At 40.9% G+C, this 15,784-nt stretch overlaps 1 long non-coding RNA gene across 1 annotated transcript; it reads right to left on the reverse strand.

Annotated features, from left to right (window-relative positions):
• Window positions 1-1,692: 1,692 nt before the first annotated feature.
• LOC108696105 lies at window positions 1,693-7,717 on the reverse strand. Its single transcript, XR_001932188.2, has 5 exons — window positions 7,463-7,717; window positions 4,723-4,785; window positions 3,516-3,576; window positions 2,686-3,092; window positions 1,693-2,334 (listed from the first exon to the last, which is right to left on the reverse strand). It is a non-coding gene; the product is annotated as an uncharacterized LOC108696105 (long non-coding RNA).
• Between the last annotated feature and the right edge of the window lie 8,067 nt (window positions 7,718-15,784).

Raw genomic sequence — 15,784 nt, forward strand, 5'->3', positions numbered from 1 at the left:
AAAATTTTAATCAAAGTACGAGTGCCCCTACTTGTATTGGGAAGATCACCAACGGCATCCAGTAATACCTGCTGCGGGTCTGTCGTCGGTGGTAGTCCCAGATCATTAACCATGTATCTAGCTATCTTATCCCAGTACTTTTTAATAAGTGGACAATCCCACCACATATGCATCCAGTGAGCAGGAGTCTGATGGCATCTATGACAAGCATCATTTTCCCTCCTTCCTATCTGATGTAATCTCTGAGGCGTAATATACACTCTGTGAAGGAGTTTGCATTGAATAAGTTTATCTCTCCCCGAAACCAAATGACAATATGGGTCCTCAGTAACCTCTTCCCAGTTGTCGTCAGTCAAAGTAGGTATATCCGCCTGCCACTTTAAAAACAGTGCCGGATATTTTGAGTCCTGACTACCCATAAGAGCCTTATAGAGTCTGGATACCACTTTTGTAGGGGAAGCATTCCAAGCCTGCTCCTCAATTTTGTAGGAATGTGAGGGCAAAGATAAAGTGCCAAATTGTACCCTGAAGGCATGCCTTAACTGTAAATACCGATATTGCAGGAGTCGGGGTGGTGACATAGTTTGTTGTAATTGAAGGAGAGTGGGGAAGGTATCATTTACTTGTAGCTGTTCCAGATATTTAATACCGTGTTGTGGCCAGTATAAGAAATCTGGAAAATGCCGAAAGTGGGATAAGCTATTGTTGCCCCAAAGTGGTTGTTTAATACTGATATAGGCCGTCTTTTTCCCCATGCGCTTCATCTCCAGCTGCCATATTTTAATCGGGGTAGTTATAGTGAGAGGTTGAGCTGACATATTCACCCCTAATCGGTATGGGTCGTTACGAAGGGATTCCCAGGAGCCTACCGCTGATGCCTGAAGGATCAGTAATGGACTATTCATGTCTGGATTAAACCAGGCCCAGTTTTCCAGTTTAGACAGATCACTTTGCAAAGTGGCAGCATCCTGCATGGAACCTATAGTTCTGCACAATTTAGTGTCATCTGCAAAAATAGAAACAGTACTTTCAATGCCCACCTCCAGGTCATTAATAAACAAGTTGAAAGGCAAGGGACCTAGTACAGAGCCCTGCGGTACTCCACTAACAACACTGGTCCAATTAGAAAATGTTCCATTTACCACCACTCTTTGTAGTCTATCTTTTAGCCAGTTCTCTATCCAGGTACAAATACTATGTTCCAGGCCAACATTCCTTAATTTAACCAGTAACCTGTTGTGTGGCACTGTATCAAATGCTTTAGCAAAGTCTAAGTAAATCACATCCACTGCCATCCCAGAATCTAGGTCTCTACTTACATTCTCGTAAAAAGAAATTAAGTTAGTCTGGCAAGATCTATTACGCATAAAACCATGCTGGCACAAACTCATAGTATTATGATTTGCTATGAAGTCCAGTATCTTATCCTTTATTAACCCTTCGAAAAGCTTTCCTAATACTGACGTCAGACTAACTGGCCTATAGTTTTGAGGCTGAGAACGGGATCCTTTTTTGAATAGAGGCACCACATTAGCAATTCGCCAGTCTCTCGGCACAATGCCAGATCTCAATGAATCCTGAAAAATTAATTAAGTAAGTTGCTCGTATAAAAATTGTCGCTCGCGTCCAAATTGTCGCGAGTCTAAATTATTTTGACGTCCATTGACTTCAATGCGTTTTGCAAATTTTTTCGGCAAAGCGGCACAGATTCGCCCATCACTACTTTTTAACTAAACTTATTTTTGGTCTAATCTATAAGTGGCTTCTTAGAGTGCCCTAAACCTTCCATTTTCTCTGGGGCAGGAGCACCTGGGCCACTACTCTACTTCAGTGAGTCATCTTATTATAATACATTTATATATATATCTCTATATATATATAGGACTTCTAATACCCTACATCCCATTATCTACTACCTATTTCTTCCCATAATTCATGTTATGTGATTTGCAGCCATCCCTGTATGGTTCAGTATAGTTTCACTGAAAAGAATGCCACTTTGCCAAGGTTTCGGCAGTAGATCCAAGAGAAGCAGCAATAATCTGAATGAGGTGTCAGTCAGTCTTGTTGGAGAAATTATTTGATTATTTGTTTATGTGACACAGAACCTGGGAACAAAGAAACCACAGGGTTTACAGTAACAACTGCTAAATGGAACAAAATGAAATAAAAGCTATGAACAAGGGTATGTTGATTATTATTACTGATCCTCATAATTTTCATCTTCAAATTGGTCACCAAACGTTGGCCCCCCAAGCCAAGGATCAGGTCATAATGGGGGCCTAGGGAGAGCCGCGAGGAGATGACAGCATCAATGTTCAAATAGGTCTCTATCTGAAACAGCAAGGGAGAAACAGTAAAACATAGATGTTTTTATCCAGCAGAAGTAGCAGAGGATTTCAGCCAGGGGAACCAGTTGTCAAAGTTTTTGGGACATTGTCTGCTGTCTTGATTAAATAGGATACAACACAAAGCAGCAATAGTCAAAGGAAAACTATACCCCCAAATGAATAGTTAAGCAACAATAATTATTATTAAATAATCTTACCAAACAGGAATATAATAAGTAAATATTGACCTTTTCCATCTTTTCCCTTGAGCCCCTATTTTATGATATTCTCTGTGCTGCCTCAGAGGTCACAACCAGAAATAATGCAGCTCCCACCCTATAAAAGTCTTACTTACTGGTCAGTTTCGTGGCCTAGCAAACCCTCTTATATCATCACTGTCATTGGTTTCTTCATTATCTTGGGGCTCAGTTGACTCTGTAGTTTATTTTTTTGTAGTTATTAGTAGGGTTCTTTATCAGTTTTGCCCATGCTAATCCATAAGTATTTAGTTTTTACAGTCCATTAGAATTCTTCTGTGCCCCAACATTTTTCTTTGTTGACATTGCCTGTTGATAACTTGTTGCTTTTGTCACTGGTCTCAAAAATCTTAAACTGGGCGAGTTTTGTGGTCTAGCAAAACCTATATTGTCACCATCACTTTCGGAGTCTTCTGAGGTTTCTTCAATATCTTGGTTTGTTTGCAGTGTTTTAAAAGTTTGCTTTCCACTATTCTTGCTCTTTGCTCGGATTTGAACGACAGATCTGTTTTAACAGAAATATAGAAAAGTATTTTATTACTTCGAAGGTAAGGCAGGTCCCTTATTTAAGGCGTAAGTACACTCAAGGGGCAGGGTGCACAGTGAAATGCTTTTTATGTTTCTTGCTCTTGACAACCTGTGCAGCTCTTTGCACTTAAAAAGTTGGGCCCAACCAGCTGCTGCCTGCATTTCGGTAGGTACAAGCAATGGGTGGCACATGGGAAGCAAGAGCAGGATAAAGATAGACAGTATCCCTATTCCCTCAGTACCGTGCTTTGCACCTTGCATTGAATATAGAGGAAAGGGCAGCCTGTCCCAAATCCATTTTGTGCCTCTTAGGTCTAAAGCAGTTATGTTTGTAGGATTTGTAAATCAGGCCCATAATCTTTAGCTTTGGATGTTACACAAATAAAAAGTTGGTATTTACCTTTTCCAGATGTAGCTGCTGGTGTCTGGATAGTTAATTAATTTTCTTCACATGGAATCCTCTGTAAGAGATACAAGTATTTTAGAACAGCTTTGTTGTTTTTTAGACCCCCCCCTCATTAAAAAGATGTAAAGAGTAAAAACAAATAATTAAAAAACTATAAAATATAAATAATGAAGACCATTTGTTAAGTTACTTAGACTGGGCTATTGTATAACATACTAAAAGTTAATTCGAAGGTGAACCACCCCTTTAAAGAGATACCAACATCAGAAAATAACCTTTTTTATTATCTATTATAACATTGTCTTAATAATATTTATAATTTTGCCATATTTGTGCAGCAGGAGTCCGTTAGCATTAGAATCTCTGACAGGCTGAGATGGGACAGTCAGGTTTGCAAAACAGTCAGGTTTAGGAATTTGAAGCAGAACTATCAGCGAAAAACAATCAACATGACCTTTTAATGTAGATGAATATTTTGTAAAGATTTTTTTTTGTGTCAGTATCCCTTTAAGGTAGCTCTTTTGATGGAGGCCACATGGCGAGAGTAGATCACAGGTTGACAAAGTCTGGGCACCCCTGGTATAAAGCATAAGGGTAATAATGTGTAGGAGGAGGAACTAGCAACAGGGCTAATCAGGGCAGCCATCAGGAGGGGACAGGGGGGAGAGTTGTAGGGGGCCCCGAGGGTAAGGGGGGCCCCAGCCACGCCACACTTACTTGATTAGCCGGGCCCCCCATCTTTCTGAGAGCTGCTGACTTCGGGAAGGCATGGACGTTTAAGGGGCCCTGGCCACCAATTTTTTTTTCTCATGTGAGGTCCTAGCCACCAATATTTTTTAATGGGGGGGCCCTGGCCACAAATGTTTTTTTATGAGGGGCCCTGATCACCAATATCTTTTTATTTTTTATTAACATGTGGGAACCCTAACCACCAATATTTTTTTTGTTTTTTTCTGTGTGGTGGGGAGGGCGGACCTGTAGGTGGGGCTTGCTGTGGGTGTAGCCCAGGGGGCCCAGGAAATGTTGTTGTACGGGGCCCTGCGATTCTGATGGCGGTCCTGGGGCTAATGGAGTTTGAAAATGCACATTGATTGTTTTTTTTCAATAAAGATGCAGTTACATAGATTAAAGTCTGAATATGATAATGTAAATCATTTATTCCCAAAAATGCAGTTGCTTCGCATATAACTGGTTTGCATACCTTAATAAAGAGCTTGCGAAAGCAGCAAAACCTTGCAAAATCACAATGGACTGCAGATGGTACCTGAAAAATAAAATGGATCATTACTAATAGGAAAATGCCATAACATAACTGTTATATGTGGGAAAACAGTTTAGACCTCATTACATTCAATTTTTCCCCTGCCTTTCTATTCTATTCGTTACCCCTTTTGTCCTAAATATTTCCCTGTCCTAACTATTTCCACTACAATATGATGGAATCTGCTACAAAAAAAGGTAAAATACCATTGTTTGACAGCTTTACAGTTTATGTGGCTGATTTACAAGCAAAGGTGTTAAATTACCACAATGCAGTTGACTTACCCCCACATTCCAATAATCAATATAACTGGGGTACGCCAATCACCTTTCTTATTTAAAACCAAACTCTGTTCTATACAAAGAAAAATTATCATGGTACAACACTGGATTTCATAAGCATTGAATTGCTAAATTATACGCTTCTCACATCCATGAAGAAATCGCAGGGTAGACAGACTTCTTGTGCAGAATTCTGGCATTAACAGGCTGAAGAATTTCTCGTATTCCTGATCATTTAGGGGTGTGCCCAGTGGCGTAACTACCGGGGGAGCAGGGGGTGCGATTGGGCCAGGGCCCGCACCCCCTCAGGGCCCCCCGGCATCTCGCACGCTACAAATTCCGGGCGGTTCCGGGTGTACTGAGGGGGCAGGGGGCCAGCTGCGCGTCCCGCGCCAGGGCCAGCCCCCTCTAGTTTTTTTGCTGGGTGTGCCAGGTACTGGTTCAGTAAATTCATAAGTAGTTGATAATTCAAAAAAATTTAATTCAAAAAGTATAAAAAAGGCTGTAGGAGACAAAAGAAGACAGTGGTATTACACACAGACCAGTTATTGGGCTAAGACTGAAGTATTTAGCTAACAAGGAAAACTCACTTAAAATAAAATAAAATATAAAAGTACTATTTATTCTGTAGTACAAACAACCATTTTCCATATGCCCGTTACCAGGGCTGCTTATTATATGTGCCACTGCAATAAATGTTTAACCTCTATAGATGGGTCAGATATTCATCCTACTTGTATAAGCCATGTTAAAGGGTTAAAAACATTACATGGGAGAAAACGCTTATAAGTCTTCATCCTTGTTATCCTAAAGCTTGAAGGGCATGTTCCTTCCCCTGGGCCAATGGACAAAATTGTACAGTGGAGAAAAAAAATCAGATTAATAAAAAATATAATAGGCCCCTAAGAGTGTTTGTGGTGTTCAATCCCTCCTGCAAAATGGGTCAAATTCTTACAAAATTGCATCACTGGCTACCTCTTTGCTCTTTGTGTTTTTCCCTTTGGATGATCATCAAGTGACGGAGGAGGAAGCCGAGGAAAAATAATATTACATGCAAATTAAGAACAGCTTTCTTGTAAGTAGGCATTTTGGCTGACTCTGGTGGAGGTATCTGGAGCAGTTGCAAATACACGCATGCCCAAAGGGAAAAACACATGGGATACGCGCTTTTAGTTGAAAGAGTGAATGTTTAAAGGGGAAGTAATATAGCACATTGCCTTTTCCCTATTCCAACACATGGTGTTAAGTGGATAATTTTTCAAGAAATACTACACTATATTCTGCTTTTTTGTTTTTTGTTGTTTGTTTTCTCCGTTGCCAGAGGCGCTGATCCGTTTTTTTGTGAAGCAATATTACAGTTGAGAGACTGAAAGAGGACCGGCAGGAGGGGACTAAGGGGACTATCTTTTTTTTTTTCTTATATATATATGTTTTAACCTCTTTGCCCTTACTTATTTGCTATTGGTTGCTTTATCATAGCTCTGCCAAAATGTCTGATTGGCTAGTATTTAGTGTAGTTGACTACGCATTCAGGACCAGACTCTGCGTTTTCAGTGCTTGACTAGTTGACGGGGGCATTTATTTAAAAAACAAAAAACGACTGTTATCCTCAATCGGAATGCAGCCTCTGTTAGCCCACACCTTTGGTTGGGGATAACATTTTTACCCGACAGGTTCCCTTTAAAATGTCAGGGTCTATTGTGAATCACATTCTGGACCTGGTTACAACACTAAGTACAGGTATGGGACCTGTTATCCAGAATGCTCGGTAACTGGGGTTTTCCGGATAATGGATCTTTCCGTAATTTGGGTCTTCATGCCTTAAGTCTACTAGAAATTCATTTAAACATTAAATAAACCCAATAGGCTGATTTTGCTTCCAATTAGGATTAATTATATCTTAGTTGGGATCAAGTACAAGCTACTGTTTTATTATTACAGAGAAAAAGGAAATTGTTTTTTAAAAATTTGGATTATTTTGATAAAATGGAGTCTATGGGAGACAGCCATTCCGTAATTCAGAGCTTTCTGGATATCGGGTTTCCGGATAAGGGATCCTATACCTATACCTGTCCCTATGGAGTGTACAGTATAAGGCAAAACACATTAAACATTAGTAGATAACAAGCAATCTCTGTGGATGTGAAAGTCATAATGAGGTAACGGAGTGCTGCTCAGACTGGGCAGATTTCTCATACAGCAGCCATCTTGAGATGCACCATGTGCTCTGCGGGGCTTCCCTATAAACTTCAGATAATCTGAAGTGCAAACTCAGTAAAGTTGCTGCACAACACACAGTAAGTACAGCAGATCATATAAAACATATTGCAGAGGAGAAAATAACTTCTAGAACTGAATAGTATACTTTTTCACAAGCAGAAATGTAACATTGCTCTTACCTCCCCCATAGAGTTTCATGCACTGGGGGAAGGCCCAGCCCATTTGGCAGTATTCACTAGGGGATGTAGGGAGGGTCTATTACTGAGATATGTCTGGTATATATTCTCCACTGATTTAGTCTATGATATCAAACAATGAGGTTTAACGTCTGTCAGAAATCATTTGTAATTCGTTTTGGCTTTAATGACGGTTAACGTTAACAAGTTTTCATTGCAGATCCCGGTAAGCATGTTGGTACAGTCCAAAAGGTTTTCCTTTCTGTAATTCCTTTAACCCTTTAAATGCCACAGAACGTAGAATCTACGTTCTGTAGCAAAGTAACTTGAAATGCCACAGAACGTAGATTCTACGTTCTGCAGCATTTGCAGATTTGGGAACGGAGGAGCGGTTTGTAAAGCCGCTCGCTCCGTTCCTGCTTGTTCCCCAGCCCCTAGGCAACGAGCCTAGGCGGGGAACAAGTGGCCCCTGGGTCGCGATCGCCCAGGGGCCCCAAGGCAGCAGCAGGCACGTGCAGCATATGTGCCCTGCTGCTGCCTGCACTTTCAGAACGGAGGAGCGGCTTTACAAGCCGCTCGCTCCGTTCTTAGTGTCCCTGCCAGCTTACCCTTCCCCTAGGCAACGAGCCTACGTAGGGAAAATGGGCCCCTGGGTCGCGATCGCCCAGGGGCCCCAATGCAGCAGCAGGCACGCAAAATAAACGTGCTCTGCTGCTGTTTGCCTGCTGCCTGCTTTTTTTGAACGGAGGAGCGGCTAAAAAAGCCGCTCGCTCCGTTCATACTCGTCCCCCAGCCCCTAGGCAACGAGCAGAAGCGGGGAACGAGTGGCCCCTGAGGCGCGATCGCCCAGGGGCCCCAAGGCAGCAGCAGGCACAATGAAATCTAGGTGCCCTGCTGCTGCCTGTGCTTCCTAGCCCTACAGCACCGCCCACTCACCAGATCCAGCAATGAAGACGATTCCAGCTCATCATGCAGCCCTCCTGGACAACCTACAGCCTGCCACCCCAGGTTAGTGCCCCCCCCCACACACACATACACACAAACACACACCCACACACACCTATTGTACTAATACACTTACATTCCCACTTATATTCACACTTACACACACATACATTCAATTTTGGGGGATCAGGGGGGGTCACATATATTCACAGCCCTTACACATGCTTGCACACACTTGCACATGCAAACAACACGCATACAACACACAATTTGCCTGTTGTACACACACATACGCTATTTTGTGTGTTTTTATTTTCTTTTATCGCATCGTCTGTATTTTTGCCTGTAAAAACTGTTTTATTGCCATTGCGAATAGCGTATTTGCTAATTGCACCGCGCAATACCTTTTGTATGTTATTTCGGTGATTATATTGCAATTTCAGTGATATTTGTACATTTTTAGCCATTTTATTGCATGTTTAGCCATTTTATTTCATTTTCAGCTTTGCGTAGGTGTTGTTCGCTTATTTCTATCTGTAAAACCTATTTAGCTATGCTAAAATAATCAAACTTTGATTCTGACCGTTAATTACATTAGGCTAAAAAAAAAAAGCCATTGATTTTTGTGGTTTTGTTGGATTTTACTGATTTTATACCATTTGGCTCAGTTCTATGTTACTTCGTTTTGCCCATGGAAATTTTGTCTGCTATAGATTCATTTGGGGGTCTCTGTGCGCCACATAGTTTGGTATATCTATACATATTGGGCATCAAAGTATTCAGTAGACCCCTGGCGTTCATATTTAGGATGTTTTATGCTGATACGTTACGAAATGTGGGGCATATAATGGGGTAAAATTCAAGCTTTCTGACGATTTTCAGAAATTTGATAAAAACCGTTATGTTCAGCATTGCTTTGCAGTTTGGCAGTATGCAGTAGAAACACATATTTACCCATATTGGATTTGTCAGAATGTGTACTTTCTAAAAATATATGGTTTTCTGGGGTTTCTGTACTGTTAGGGGGGTCTAATGTCGCATAATACACACACCAGGTGCTTATATTGCAGCAGCCAGCGCGTCAGCTGTGAAAATGTATATACAGTATTGTCATTTGGGGGTCTCTGTGCGCCACATAGTTTGGTATATCTATGCATATTGGGCATCAAAGTGTTCAGTAGACCCCTGGCGTTCATATTTAGGATGTTTTATGCTGATAAGTTACGAAATGTGGGGCATATAATGGGGTAAAATTCAAGCTTTGTGACGATTTTCAGAAATTTGATAAAAACCGTTATGTTCAGCATTGCTTTGCAGTTTGGCAGTTTGCAGTAGAAACACTTATTTACCCATATTGGATTCGTCAGAATGTGTACTTTCTGAAAATATATGGTTTTCTGGGGTCTCTGTACTGTTAGGGGGGTCTAATGTCGCATAATACACACACCAGGTGCTTATATTGCAGCAGCCAGCGCGTCAGCCGTGAAAATGTATATACACTATTGTCATTTGGGGGTCTCTGTGCGCCACATAGTTTGGTATATCTATGCATATTGGGCATCAAAGTGTTCAGTAGACCCCTGGCGTTCATATTTAGGATGTTTTATGCTGATACGTTACGAAACGTGGAGCATATAATGGGGTAAAATTCAAGCTTTGTGATGATTTTCAGAAATTTGATAAAAACCGTTATGTTCAGCATTGCTTTGCAGTTTGGCAGTTTGTAGTAGAAACACTTATTTACCCATATTGGATTCGTCAGAATGTGTACTTTCTGAAAATATATGGTTTTCTGGGGTCTCTGTACTGTTAGGGGGGTCTAATGTCGCATAATACACACACCAGGTGCTTATATTGCAGCAGCCAGCGCGTCAGCCGTGAAAATGTATATACAGTATTGTCATTTGGGGGTCTCTGTGCGCCACATAGTTTGGTATATCTATGCATATTGGGCATCAAAGTGTTCAGTAGACCCCTGGCGTTCATATTTAGGATGTTTTATGCTGATAAGTTACGAAATGTGGGGCATATAATGGGGTAAAATTAAAGCTTTGTGACGATTTTCAGAAATTTGATAAAAAACGTTATGTTCAGCATTGCTTTGCAGTTTGGCAGTTTGTAGTAGAAACACTTATTTACCCATATTGGATTCGTCAGAATGTGTACTTTCTGAAAATATATGGTTTTCTGGGGTCTCTGTACTGTTAGGGGGGTCTAATGTCGCATAATACACACACCAGGTGCTTATATTGCAGCAGCCAGCGCGTCAGCCGTGAAAATGTATATACAGTATTGTCATTTGGGGGTCTCTGTGCGCCACATAGTTTGGTATATCTATGCATATTGGGCATCAAAGTGTTCAGTAGACCCCTGGCGTTCATATTTAGGATGTTTTATGCTGATAAGTTACGAAATGTGGGGCATATAATGGGGTAAAAATCAAGCTTTGTGACGATTTTCAGAAATTTGATAAAAACGTTATGTTCAGCATTGCTTTGCAGTTTGGCAGTTTGTAGTAGAAACACTTATTTACCCATATTGGATTCGTCAGAATGTGTACTTTCTGAAAATATATGGATTTCTGGGGTCTCTGTACTGTTAGGTGGTCTAATGTCGCATAATACACACACCGGGTGGTTATGTTGCAGCAGCCAGCGCGTCAGCCGTGAAAATGTCTATACATATTGTCATTTGGGGGTCTCTGTGCGCCACATAGTTTGGTATATCTATGCACATTGGGCATCAAACTATTTAGTAGACCCCTATGTTTATATTTAGGATGCTTTATGCTGGTAATGATACATGGACAATACGTTGCTGGAAAGTTGAAGCTTTGAGGCAATTTTCAGATATTTCACCAAAACCGCCAAATTTGGCAAAGCCTTGCGACTCAGTAGTTTGGAGCAGAAAGGCATGGGTACCCATTTTAGATTCTGTAGAATGTGTACTTTCCAAAAATGTATGGGTTTGGGGGGTAAACATATATTTCTGTGTTTTTACCCCACAAAAATGCAGACAATGTGCTGATTTTTCATTAGCTGACGTTACCCACAGGACAATTTGTATGTGCTAACTTCATTTTGGGGCCTCTAAATGCCATATACTTTGGTAAACCTATGCACAGTGGGCACCAAACTGTTTGGAGGACCCCTGGCAATCACAATTTGGGTGCTTTTTTGTGATACGTAATGATACATGGGTGATATGATGCTGGATAGTTGAAGCATTGAGGCAGTTTTCAGATATTTCACCAAAACCGACAACTTTGGGAAAGCCTTGCGACTCAGTAGTTTGGAGCAATAAGGCATGGGTACCCATTTTAGATTCTGTAGAATGTGTACTTTCCAAAAATGTATGGGTTTGGGGGGTAAACATATATTTCTGTGTTTTTACCCCACAAAAAATGCAGTTAATGTGTTGATCTTTCATTAGCTGAAGTTACCCACAGGACTATTTGTATGCACTAACTTCATTTTGAGGCCTCTAAATGCCAGATACTTTGGTAAACCTATGAACAATGGCCACCAAACTGTTCGGAGGAACCCTGGCAATCATATTTAGGGTGCTTTTTCTTGGTGCATAACGATACATGGGTGATATGGTGCTGAGAAGTTGAAGGTTTGAGGCAATTTTCAGATATTTCACCAAAACCGACAATTGTGGGAAAGCCTTGCGACTCAGTAGTTTGGAGCAGAAAGGCATGGGTACCCATTTTAGATTCGGTAGAATGTGTACTTTCCAAAACTATATGGGTTTTGGGGGGCAAACATATATTTCTGTGTTTTTACCCCGCAAAAATGCAGTCAATGTGTTGATTTTTCATTAGCTGAAGTTACCCACAGAACTGTTTGTATGCGCTAACTTCATTTTGGGGCCTCTAAATGCCAGATACTTTGGTAAACTTATGAACAATGGCCACCAAAATGTTCAGAGGAACCCTGGCAATCATATTTAGGGTGCTTTTTCTTAGTACGTAATGATACATGGGTGATATGGTGCTGGGAAGTTGAAGCTTTGAGGCAATTTTCAGATATTTCACCAAAACCGACAACTTTGGGAAAGCCTTGCGACTCAGTAGTTTGGAGCAGAAAGGCATGGGGACCCATTTTAGATTCGGTAGAATGTGTACTTTCCAAAAATATATGGGTTTTGGGGGTAAACATATATTTCTGTGTTTTTACCCCACAAAAATGCAGTCAATGTGTTGATTTTTCATTAGCTGAAGTTACCCACGGGACTGTTTGTATGCGCTAACTTCATTTTGGGGCCTCTAAATGCCAGATACTTTGGTAAACCTATGAACAATGGCCACCAAACTGTTTGGAGGAACCCTGGCAATCATATTTAGGGTGCTTTTTCTTGGTGCGTAACGATACATGGGTGATATGGTGCTGAGAAGTTGAAGCTTTGAGGCAATTTTCAGATATTTCACCAAAACCGACAATTGTGGGAAAGCCTTGCGACTCAGTAGTTTGGAGCAAAAAGGCATGGGTACCCATTTTAGATTCGGTAGAATGTGTACTTTCCAAAAATATATGGGCTTTGGGGGTAAACATATATTTCTGTGTTTTTACCCCACAAAAATGCAGTCAATGTGTTGATTTTTCATTAGCTGAAGTTACCCACGGGACTGTTTGTATGCGCTAACTTCATTTTGGGGCCTCTAAATGCCAGATACTTTGGTAAACCTATGAACAATGGCCACCAAACTGTTTGGAGGAACCCTGGCAATCATATTTAGGGTGCTTTTTCTTGGTGCGTAACGATACATGGGTGATATGGTGCTGAGAAGTTGAAGCTTTGAGGCAATTTTCAGATATTTCACCAAAACCGACAATTGTGGGAAAGCCTTGCGACTCAGTAGTTTGGAGCAGAAAGGCATGGGTACCCATTTTAGATTCGGTAGAATGTGTACTTTCCAAAAATATATGGGTTTTGGGGGTAAACATATATTTCTGTGTTTTTACCCCACAAAAATGCAGTCAATGTGTTGATTTTTCATTAGCTGAAGTTACCCACGGGACTGTTTGTATGCGCTAACTTCATTTTGGGGCCTCTAAATGCCAGATACTTTGGTAAACCTATGAACAATGGCCACCAAACTGTTTGGAGGAACCCTGGCAATCATATTTAGGGTGCTTTTTCTTGGTGTGTAACGATACATGGGTGATATGGTGCTGAGAAGTTGAAGGTTTGAGGCAATTTTCACATATTTCACCAAAACTGACAATTGTGGGAAAGCCTTGCGACTCAGTAGTTTGGAGCAGAAAGGCATGGGTACCCATTTTAGATTCAGTAGAATGTGTACTTTCCAAAAATATATGGGTTTTGGGGGTAAACATATATTTCTGTGTTTTTACCCCACAAAAATGCAGTCAATGTGTTTGATTTTTCATTAGCTGAAGTTACCCACGGGACTGTTTGTATGCGCTAACTTCATTTTGGGGCCTCTAAATGCCAGATACTTTGGTAAACCTATGAACAATGGCCACCAAAATGTTCAGAGGAACCCTGGCAATCATATTTAGGGTGCTTTTTCTTAGTACATAATGATACATGGGTGATATGGTGCTGGGAAGTTGAAGGTTTGAGGCAATTTTCACATATTTCACCAAAACCGACAATTTTGGGAAAGCCTTGCGACTCAGTAGTTTGGAGCAGAAAGGCATGGGTACCCATTTTAGATTCTGTAGAATGTGTACTTTCCAAAAATATATGGGTTTGGGGGGTAAACATATATTTCTGTGTTTTTACCCCACAAAAAATGCAGTCAATGTGTTGATTTCTCAGTAGCTGAAGTAAAGTCCTGATCAATTTGGATGTGCTAACTTCATATTGGTGTCTCTAAATGCCAGATACTTTGGTAAACCTATGCATAATGGGTATCAAACTGTTCAGTGGACCCCTGGCAATCATATTTCAGGTGCTTTTTCTTGGTACCTAATATAGTTTGGGATATGCGGAGCAGCAAAATAAAACCTTTGCAATGATTTTTCAGAATTTTGAATTTTTTTTTGAAAAACCGCTATGTTCAGACAAGCTTTTATGTTTGGTAGTTGGGATTAGAGAGACATAGTTACCCATTTTGTAATCGGCAGAATGTGTACTTTTCAAAAAATGCATGGTTTTCTGGGGTAAACCTACGGTTTCAGGAGTTTTTGCCTTGGAATCTAAAGCATGCCGTTTTCTGCCTTAGTGCTTTCAAAATTCGGCAATATACTGCCGGGAGTTTTTGAGGTACAGAAGTCCTAAATCTCCCTAAAACTATACATATCTGGTATTGGCACGTTCGAGAGACATAAGGCTTTCCAAATCAGTTGGATTTTCATCCGTAAAATGAAATATTTTTCTGGTATAAATTGATATACGATGAAAAATGGTAATTTTTCATTTTTTTTTGGTATTTAGCACTATAAATTTTTTTGCACAGGTGGAAATACATGAAAACTCAGGCAGATTTAGAAAGCTCAGTTTCTACCGAAAAAAACAATGTATAGTTTTCCTAGGTAAACTATAGGTTTCCCCTCAGAAAATGCCCCTAAAGTGAGAGAGCACAAAATGTTTCAAAAACGGCTGGCATTTCGCGTAACCAAAATGTGAAATTCTGCTGGCACTTAAAGGGTTAACCTTCAGCAAACCAGAAATATTTGGTGAAGATTCATTTGAATAGATTCACTGTGCTCAGGGCTGGTCCTATCAAATGTGGGGCCCAATTGGGACCATGTTGGCGGGGCCCCTAGACAAAGTGTTGCTGGCTACTGACACAGCAAGTATTTAGGAAAATAAGGGCATACAGGCACAAAATAGAAAGGAAAGGGGCAGTGCGGGGCCCCCAGAGGTGCGGGGCCCAATTGGGCCCAATTGGTCCAATTGGCCTAAGGCCGGCCCTGACTGTGCTACATTCACCCTTCCCCCTGAATTTTTGTCACCAAATATTTGTCACCGATCACTGAATTGCAAAAAGTGACAAACCATATCTCATGCCTTTGTTATACCATGTTTACCATGACAATACTAAGGTAGGGGTGTTATTTAACTCTAACCGCCGAGCAGCGGCTGACACTCCCGCACTGGGCCGTTGAGCCTAGCGAGCAAAAACGAGGTGCGGTGAATTGGAAGCCGGCGCACCCTGAAATTGGGCGCCAGCACGTACAGATTTGCTGCCGACCACGTCATGACCCCTGTCGACCCCCGCCGACATTCTTATAGAATAGCCGATTCTAAGCAACCTTTCAATTGGTCTTCATTATTTATTTTTTATAGTTTATGAATTATTTGCCTTCTTCTCCTGACTCTTTCTTGCTTTCAAAAGAGGGGTCACTGACCCCCTCTAAAAACAAATCCTCTCTAAAGCTACACATTTATTGCTACTTTTTATTA

The sequence above is a fragment of the Xenopus laevis genome, chromosome 7L (assembly GCF_017654675.1).
Source record: "Xenopus laevis strain J_2021 chromosome 7L, Xenopus_laevis_v10.1, whole genome shotgun sequence".
Classification (NCBI taxonomy): domain Eukaryota; kingdom Metazoa; phylum Chordata; class Amphibia; order Anura; family Pipidae; genus Xenopus; species Xenopus laevis.